The 9,225-nt window shown below is 46.4% G+C and overlaps 1 long non-coding RNA gene across 1 annotated transcript; it reads left to right on the top strand.

The window, feature by feature from the left end:
* The first annotated feature begins 4,653 nt into the window (after positions 1–4,653).
* LOC130684218 (uncharacterized) lies at positions 4,654–8,541 on the top strand. The gene is made up of 5 exons (XR_008998404.1): positions 4,654–4,977; positions 5,976–6,049; positions 6,335–6,442; positions 6,798–6,872; positions 7,927–8,541. It is a non-coding gene; the product is annotated as an uncharacterized LOC130684218 (long non-coding RNA).
* Positions 8,542–9,225: the final 684 nt, after the last annotated feature.

The raw sequence follows: 9,225 nt of genomic DNA on the forward strand, positions 1-9,225 counted from the left end.
TGATGGATTGTTGATCAACTTTAGATCATTCTCAGGGCTTCTGGCATGATAAGAAATATTAGCACGCCGGATAAGAAATAAAAGCAAACCCAGACACCTTCCTTCTGCCATGCATCAAGGTAGGTATTTCAAGATTGTGTTGCTCAGTGCGGTTTGGAGCTGGAAGCACCCTCTGAGCACGTCAGCACTACTTCAGTGACTTCCCATTGCCCACGGGATAAAGACTGCTGACCCTCGAGAGCCTGAGCTGCCCAGCCCTGCCCCCCCACCAGCTCCCCTTCCTTGCTCTCTGTCCTCATCCCATGACCCTGCCCTTGGTGCAATTTCTTGACTCTGTGGCTCCCTCCTGCCCCAGAACCATTGCACATGCTGTCGCTGCTGCTCAGAGAGCTCTCATTCCTTGTCCTTCAGTCCCCATCCATTCCTCTGTCTCTAGCTCCCTGACAGCCTTACCCTGCCTGTAGAAGCCCTCCTGACCTTCCTGGCTGGTCAAGCCTCACATGCCCTAATGCCATCATGCTCAGCACCCATTTCAGCTGCAAGCTCCTGTCATTTGTGGGATCACTGGGCTGTGATCTGTCTCTCCCGGCAGACCTGGAAGGGCCACATGAACAGGCACAGTATGTCTATTCCCTTTTCCCCTTACCTCCTCGACTATGCCTAACACTCAACAGGTACCAGTGATATGAATGAATAAACTCTCTCAGGTCACAGTTGAGGAAGCTGAGTCAGAGCAATAAAGGGTAACATGGCTTCTCTGGGGCCACACAGCCAGAGAAAACAATGATCCCAATTTACATTCTGGGCACCAGGCACTAGACTAATTAACTTACTCCCCCACTCACTTAACCTTCACACCAGCCTGGTTGTAGGTACTATCATAATCTCTCTCCACTCATAGCTCAGGAAGCAGAGGCTCTGGGAATGTGACGGTGCTGCCAGCATCCCACCCAGGTCCCCTTGGCCCACCCAGAGCCACCTCCTGACTGGGGCCAGCTCCCTGTGTCTCTCTCACTTCCAGGTGTCCTCTGGCCATGAGAGCAGACAGGACAGAGGGCTGGGCGGTAACACTCAGGAGCAGCCCCCAGCCTGTGAGGGGGAGGGGCTGGGACCTCCCTGCCCTTCATGGGACAATCGGGAAAGTGTTTCCCGTGTGGCCTTTCCAGCGCCGTAAGAGGCCAAGCTGCCCTGCTCACAGGGGCCACCTGCTCGTAGCACATTCCCCAGTTTCAGCTCTCCTCCCTGACGAGTGTCCGCATTTCCTCACAGTGCTAAGCTACGTGCACCCACAACTCCAGGAACCCAGACTAACACAGAGGGAGAAGGGCAGCGCCTGGCCCAGGACTATGCGCTGAGCAGGTGGCAAGGCCAGAATGTGGGTCAAGCACCTGCCTCACTGGTGCACCACCAGGGCTCCTGACCCCTGGCTCCAGGACACGGCCAGTGGGCAGAATAATGGCCCCCAAAGATGTGCCCACCGTAATCACCAAAGCCTGCGATATGTTGTGTTACACGGAAAAGGTGGAATGAAAGGTACTCCTCAGCGGACTCTGATGGGGGATTATCCTGGACTGTGCAGATGGCCCAGTGTGATCACCAGGGTCCTTAAAAATGGAAGAGGTGGGCGGAGCAGGAGCATCAGGACTGCGGCAAAGGGAGAAAGGCAGAGAGAGACCATGCACACTTGCTGGATTTGAAGGTGGAAGAAAAGCCACAAACCAAAGAACTGGGGTGGCCTCCAAGAGCCAGAAAGGGACAGGAAAACAAATTCCTCCCTGGAGCCTCCAGAAAGGACCACAGGCCTGTCACGGCCTCATTCTAGTCCCGTGAGAACTGGGTTTGGCCAACCTTCAGAACCGTAAGATAAGAGATGTGAGTGGGTGAAGCCACTGTAGTTGTGATTTGTCACAGCAGCTACAGGAAGAGAGGACAGCCCCTTAGCAGCCTACCCCTAAGCATGTTTTATGGACAAGGCTTGGATTTATTTTTATTATTATAACTTATGTTTCAATCATACTGCAGAAGATCTGTAAGACGTTCGCAGCACTGGGCGGACTGATTTTGTTGCAAAAACTTATTACACCTTGCACTTCTAAGCATTTTGCATCCCAGCTCCCCAAGGGCTTTGTGGATGCCAGCAGAGGAGAGCTGTGCGTGATTAGCAGAGGGCTAAGTTTGCACAGACCTGGTTTGATGAGCTTGGTGCATCGCTTCCTCCTGTTTTGCACACTCAGAAACCACCGAGACATTGCTGCCCTGATACCATCAGTTCTCAACTGCAGGGTGAAAATGCGGGTAAATAGGAAACCTCCTGTGCTGCAGAATGTCTCCCCCTGTGCCTTGGCAAACATCTTGAGCGTAGTAAACAATGATGAGAAGGGGAAAGGAAGAGCGAGTACTCCTCAAGGAACAGATACGTAATAATACTTCCTAGAGGACAGTGGTTGTTGTGAGCATGCGGTTGCCTAACCATCTGGGGGTCCAAACTGTGGTGCTCTGAGTAGTGAGCTTCCGAAAGTCAACCCAAATGGAGAGCAGCTCACCTACACGGTGGGACTTCAGAAAGTGAGAGGTTAGAGCACAGAGGCTGAGCCCAAAAGGGCCTTCTCAGGGAAACACCTGGGGGCACCTTCCGTCCCATTGGTTTTATGAAGCCAAGAAAAGTGAGACTGAGTGGAACACCCTTCTCGGAGCTCCTTCCAGAAGAGAGGAGTCCAAGCTGGTTAGAAGAAAGTGTTGTCTGGGGAGCTGGGAGTAGAAAGAGTCTAAAGAAGAAATGGAAGATTCTTACTGTGAGCTGACGCCTAGAAACAATGCTATTCAATTAAACCGAATTTTAATGAGCAACCCCTGTGTTCTAGATATTATCTTTGGTCTCTGGGGTAGGAGAATGAACCAGGCACAGGCCCCAGAGCCATGGTGGCCTGGAAGAGGTTACAGACAGAACAACAAACATCATAAGACGGTGTTGCCCATGCATCCTCTGACCATGGACGGAAGTGAGGATGGAGCGCGGAGGAAGTTGTTAGGTCTGGGGGCCCTGGGAGGCTTTCTGCAGGAGGTAATGTTGGAGCTGCTGGCTGGAGGAAACGAGCGATCTGTGGCTGCATCTGCCTGGCACCCCTGTCTCTCCCTGCATCTGCTGTCTCTGTGGCAATGGTCACTCTGTCCCTTCCTTAAAGCTGTTTCTCATTTCACTGTTGACAATACGTCTGTCTCACTTCCATCTTCTGTGTGTCACTGGGCTAGCAGGCAGGGTTATCAGATGCCCTGTCAGTACAGGATACTGCCCCCCGCCCCCGGCCCTGGGGCGCCCAGGGTGATGTCCGTGTGGCATTCTCGGGCTCAAAGTTTGGGCAGAACCAGGCAGCGGTCTCAAGGTGGGACCAGAAAGACTGGCTGGAAACAGCAACTGTTCAGTGGTATAAACCAGAGCAAGGGGCAATGGCAGAAACCTGGGAGGCTGTCCGTGGGGGAAGGGGCTGACCGAAGCAGGAGGGCCTGCTCCAGTCTACATAAGGGACACGGTCATAAGAACGGACGGAGCCACGGGGCTGTGAGCAAGGATCTTACCGTGAGGCCACACCGATCAGGCCAAAGTGGGTGCCTACCTTAGCCCTAAGGATACCACCAGTACTGATTGTAATGTTTTCCTCTAAAATAGAGCATTGACTTCTAAGTTCTAGGGGAGCCCTGTAGGGGAATTCAACACTTGACTATTAGCTCTAACATACATGCCCATATATAAGATGGCGGGGGGGGGGGATTACATTTTTGCTGTCTCTGTTATTATAAATTTAAAATCACCCTTAAATATTAGGCCCAATAACAAACCCATTTAAATCTATCTTTAAAGGAAAATAGCTCAAATCTTAAGGGATGAATTTCCTTAAAAATCTGATAGGAAGTTGGGATTTCTAAACAAGTTGTAAATTTGATTAAAAACCAAGAAAAAGAAAGCTCAAATGTGTGTGTGTGTGTGTGTGTGTGTGTGTGTGCGTGCGTGCGTGTGTCTGGTTTCATATACGCTGGGGTTCTAGGAAATATTTGTAAGTAGCAAGTTCATAATACAGCTGACTCGTGTAGTGTGCTTAAAATGACTCATTTACACTTTGCAGAAATGGAATCCTATCTCATGAGCGAACTTCTTTGAAGTTGAAATTGCTGAGTTCTTATTTCTTTCACATTTTTTAACTGAAGTGTTCCTGGACCATCAGTTCCTTATATGAGGTTTTTGGTGGTAGTTCTTTTAGCCTTTTTTGCAGATTAAGAAGGGTTGATTAGAGTGTGATAGGATCTGGATTTGGAGACACCTACCCTAACTCACTATCTCAACTCTGAGATCGGCCCACCCTCACACAGTTCTTCCAAGACAGGCTGGTCCAGCTATAAAAAGGGCCCCACTGCATGGACAGGCACTGGTAGATGGTCCTCATTAATGCAGTTCAGGCAGGATGGGCTTATTTATAATAAAACCTGGGGTGTCAATGTGGAGGCACAGGCTGCTCCAGGCTGTGTGCAAAGAGAAGCTGCCAAACAGGTTGGTCTCGATGAAGTCTCAGAGGAACTCAGCCAATTACATGAACGAAGAAAGTCTAAGGGAATTTAGGATGTACAGGGCACACACTTGTGGATAAACAAGCTAATCAGGTTTCCTGCGTCTTTGATGATCTTCTGTACAGCAAGAAACACTTAGGCTTGGAGAGAGGAGCTCAGGGCTTGGTACAGAAGGAGAACCATACCTCTGGCCCCTTTCAGGGGTGGGGGTTCTGCAGTGAAGTGGTGTGCGGTGAAGTGGGGCCTTGTCCCACTTACTCGTTCCCTACCCTGTGGATTTAGCATCTTCTGTGGATGATTAGGAAATGATGACTGAATGAATGAGCCCAGATTAGCAAACTGGAGCTTTGCACTGCAAACTTCGGTGGATCTGTGATACAAAGAGATACAAGTGGCATTTGACTTAAAACTTGTTCTCAGGTAACCTGATTTGGCCAGGATGATTTTTAACAGCTGGTAAAAACAAGACTGGAAAAATGTGATATTGATGTATTATTAACTCCTTGCAATGAACAGCTAGATTGTATTGCAGATCGTGTAATGTGGATTTTTGTGTAGAACTTTCCTTTGTTCTTTCCCGTGTGTGTCTTTTTATGAATGTCACAAATATCAAATGAAGAGGTCAAGGCAAGAACTCCTCTCAGTTTACAAATGAGAAATCAATGTACTAGCCAAGAATACTGGAGTCAATTCTTGACTTTATATACAATTCATTCTCCACTGCTCTGAGCTTCCAATGGGCTGTAGCAAGTTTAGTAGTGTCAGATCTGATCCTTCGCAGCAGGCTGTCTCCTGCAAACAACATAGTTCATGAACAGATTGTATTTAGAAGTTTCTCTAAATGGTGTAAAGAAGGAAACATCCTCAAATTTATTTTCTCTCATCTGAGTTAATATGTCTTTTAACTATTGAGGTATCTGTTCACATGTATTGCGAATATTCATTTTTTTTCTATTGATTTCCTGGTCAATACCAAAAAAAGTACAGCTGATTTGTAAAGTTCTTTTGATTTCCATGCTTTTTCTTTCCTTCTGTTTTTCTCCCTTTTTGCTTTCTCTTAAATTGTGGGTTTTCTAACTGTCCTTTCTCCCCCTCCCACTGATTTGGAATTGACAGTTTTGCTCCCTCAGCATCATGCTTAAGGACTGAATATAAACTCTTGCTTAACAAATTGTGAGCTGAATCAGTAGCTCCACCCTCATGAACAATCAAGGTCCTTGAACACATCAGCCCCGGTTGCTCACTAGTATCTTTCTTTTCACTGTTCCATAGATTTTTTAGTAACATCTTATTTCTGTTGCTCCATGATTAGTTACTGCTTTTGCTATTTCCAAATAATATTTGTATCATTTATTGCCATCTAACAAATGACCCCAACATTTAGCAGTTTAAAACAACAAGCATCTGTTATTTCACAGTGTGGTCAGGAATCCAGGAGCAGCTCAGCTGGTGGTTCTGAGGAGTCTGGGTCTCTCATGAGGCTGCAATCCAGGTACCATCCGGTGGGGCTGCAGTCATCTGAAAGCCCAACTGGGGCTGAAGCATCTGATTGGTGGTTTGGCAGAGTTCAGTTCCTCGCGAGCTGAGGAACTCGGGTGGACTGGGGGCCACGTGGGTCTCTCTGCAGGGCTGCTTACAGCGTGGCAGGCGGCTTCCCGCAGCCTGAGCGACCCAAGGGACTCACCCAGGGAGAGCAGCCAGCACAGAGGCCAAACTCCTTTTATAACTGAAGCTTGGGAGTGACATCTCACTACTTCCGCTGTGTTATATTTATTAGGAGCAAGACTCCGGGTCCAGGCCACGCTGCAGGGCAGGAGATCGTCCACGAGCATGGAGAGCAAGAAGCCGCAATCATCCCAAATGCTGCCTGTCTGGATAGTTACACGTAACAACTTTCTTGAGAATTCATTCCTCACCATTCCTTCTTAGTACGCCAATTAATAATGCTTCTGATGAAGACTGCGGATGGAAAATACTCTCCCTTTGTCATAAAATATCCTTTGTCTTCACTCTTCAATGATAATTTATCTAAATTTATTTAAGTTCAGGGTTCCTCCTTAGCATTTTGAATGTCTAACTCCATTATTTGAAGCCCCTATTGTAGCTAAAGGCAAATCTGCAGCCATTCCATTGTTCTGACTATACGACTATTTTTAAGATTTTCCTCTTTGTTACTGGTGCTCAGCCATTTCACTGTGATTTCCTTTAAGCATCAATATATTGTTATTTATCCTGTTCAGGATGGTCTGTGAATTTCCAATTTGAGCAGAGTTGCCAGAGAAAATACAGGAAGCCCAACTAAATTTTAATTTCAGGTAAGCATGACCCAATATTGCATGGGACATACTTCTACTAAAAAAAACTATTTTGTCCTTATCTGAAATTCAGGTTTAACTAACAATCTTGTGTTTTTATTTGCTAAGTTTGGCAACCTGAGATTCAAGGACTCTCACCTTTCATCCACACTGGAAATTCTTATTCATATGTTCTACAAATATTGCCTTTCCTCTACCTCCCTGTCCCCTGCCGATGCACTCTTACTGATCACATGTTCGCATCAGTTTCCTGGGGCTGCCATAACAAAGGACCACAAGCGGTGTGGCTTAAAACAACAGGAATTCATTCTCTCACAGTTCTGGAGGCAGGAACTCAGAAGTGAAGACTGGCAACAGGGCCTGCTCCCTCTGAAGTTTCTGAGGAAGAATCCTTCCTCACCTCTCCCAACATCTGGCGTTTGTGGGTAATCCTCGGCTGTTCCTTGGTTTGCACTTGCATCACCCCAATCTCTTCCTTCTGATAACCTGGGTCTCTCCCCGGGAGCTCTGCGTCTCTGTCCCCTCATGTGGCCTTTTTATGAGACACCAGCCATGGGATGAGAGCCCACCCTCATCAGTAGAGACCCTTCTTAGTTACTTACATTTTCAAATACCTCATTTCCAAATTTGGGGGGAATATTATTGAACCCAGTACAATGTTGAACATTCAAATAAATTTTTAAATGACAATTTTTATGAACCAAAAAGACCAAAGGAACATTTGATCATAAATGAAGACTGGAGGGATGAATTCCATCTATTTTCTGTTCACCCCTAATACAAACTATTCTTCCTGTTTCTATTTGTTTCTTCCATCAATCCAGTTGTTCTGTTTTCATCATGTATTATTTGTGCTAATACTTTATATTCCTTCTTTAAAAGAGCTTGCACAGCTTTGAACATACTGATTTTTTTGTCTTTACAGATAATTCCACGGTTTTGAACTGCTACGGGGATGTGATCAATGCAGGACCAATTTATAAGTCACAAGCTTAACCTAGGGATTGCTACACCACATAAATGATATAAATTCAGACTTTTTTTTCCTTTTCAGAGTCTTGGACAGAGGCATGTTGGTGGGTGGAGCCTTCTGTGTCCTTTCCTTTAAGGGGGCCAGCATTCAAGAATCCTAGCTTTTCACAGAGACCTCAGTTCCAGCTTTTTCCAAAACCTCATCTGCTGTCTTCACCTGGTGTTAACAAAGGCTGTGGCTGTGGGGTGTGTTTCTGGGTCGGGTAACTCCCTGCTCCCACCCGGCGACTGCACCTGTGAATCACACTATATTGCTCTGTCTTTGGTTCCCTTTGTTTCTAGCATCTGGGGGGCTCTTGTTAGTCAATTTAATTTTGCATTTTAAATAAACTTTGTCATATTTTATCCAACATTTTTAGATATGTGTAGCTGGAAGCATTTCACATTAGTTGACTCTGCCACATACCCACTCTTGGAAGCCTAGTCTCTGGGGTTTATTTAAAGCAAGATAACTAGCTCCCCCGGATGTTAGCTCACTGTCAATGTCGGGTTCAGTGTCAATCATGCAGAAAAGGTCCTGTTTTTCTTGTGTGATATCTTATTATAGTTTATAGATCAGTTAAGTTCTTGTACTTTAGTAGATTCCTCAAAATGCGGTTCCAATATTGAAATAATTGCATGTCATTCTGTCTCCATTATTTCCTCTCCCCAGGGATTCATAGGCAACCCAAAAGGAATGAATCCTACAGACATTAGACAGATGTTTGTCATATTCAGAACATGGTTTTTAATTCAAAGTTTGGGAAATATGAGGAAGTGGCGAGGAGTCTGTACTTAGAAGTCAGGGAGTCAGGTTGTAGATGGCCACACCTCTGCCTCTAACCAGGTAACCATTTATATTGCAGTCTGATCACAGACCCATGTCTGCCACTAACCAGGTAATTATTTCTATCAGAGTCAGGTGGTAGTTCCACCTCTGCCCCTGAGTAACCATTTCTGTGTCAAAGTTTTTCATCTGCAAAATAAGGACATTGGATAAAATACCTTACAATCTCCTTCCAGTCTCATGTATCTGTAAAGGTTTGGAGGGTAGGGGTAAGTTGGGGGCCAGAGGTCTGTGCCATGCAGGGGCTCTGAAGGGCGTAAGTTGCAGAGGATCAGGAAGGCCTGGCTTGTCCCTGTTCCTGACACCAGGGTGGAGGGACCACCTTGCCCAGGCCTTGTTGCCGATCTTTTTCCTTTGTGGTTCTCTCAGGATCCACCTACCCTCTTGGTTGCTCCTACTTTTGACCTTCTGTCTGTATAGAAATGTACCTGCTCTCCTGGCTTCAGCTAACCTTTAACTTCAGTCCTGTCTTCTCTTGGTTCTTGCCCTCTGTCT

Source organism: Manis pentadactyla, chromosome 6, assembly GCF_030020395.1.
Source record: "Manis pentadactyla isolate mManPen7 chromosome 6, mManPen7.hap1, whole genome shotgun sequence".
Classification (NCBI taxonomy): domain Eukaryota; kingdom Metazoa; phylum Chordata; class Mammalia; order Pholidota; family Manidae; genus Manis; species Manis pentadactyla.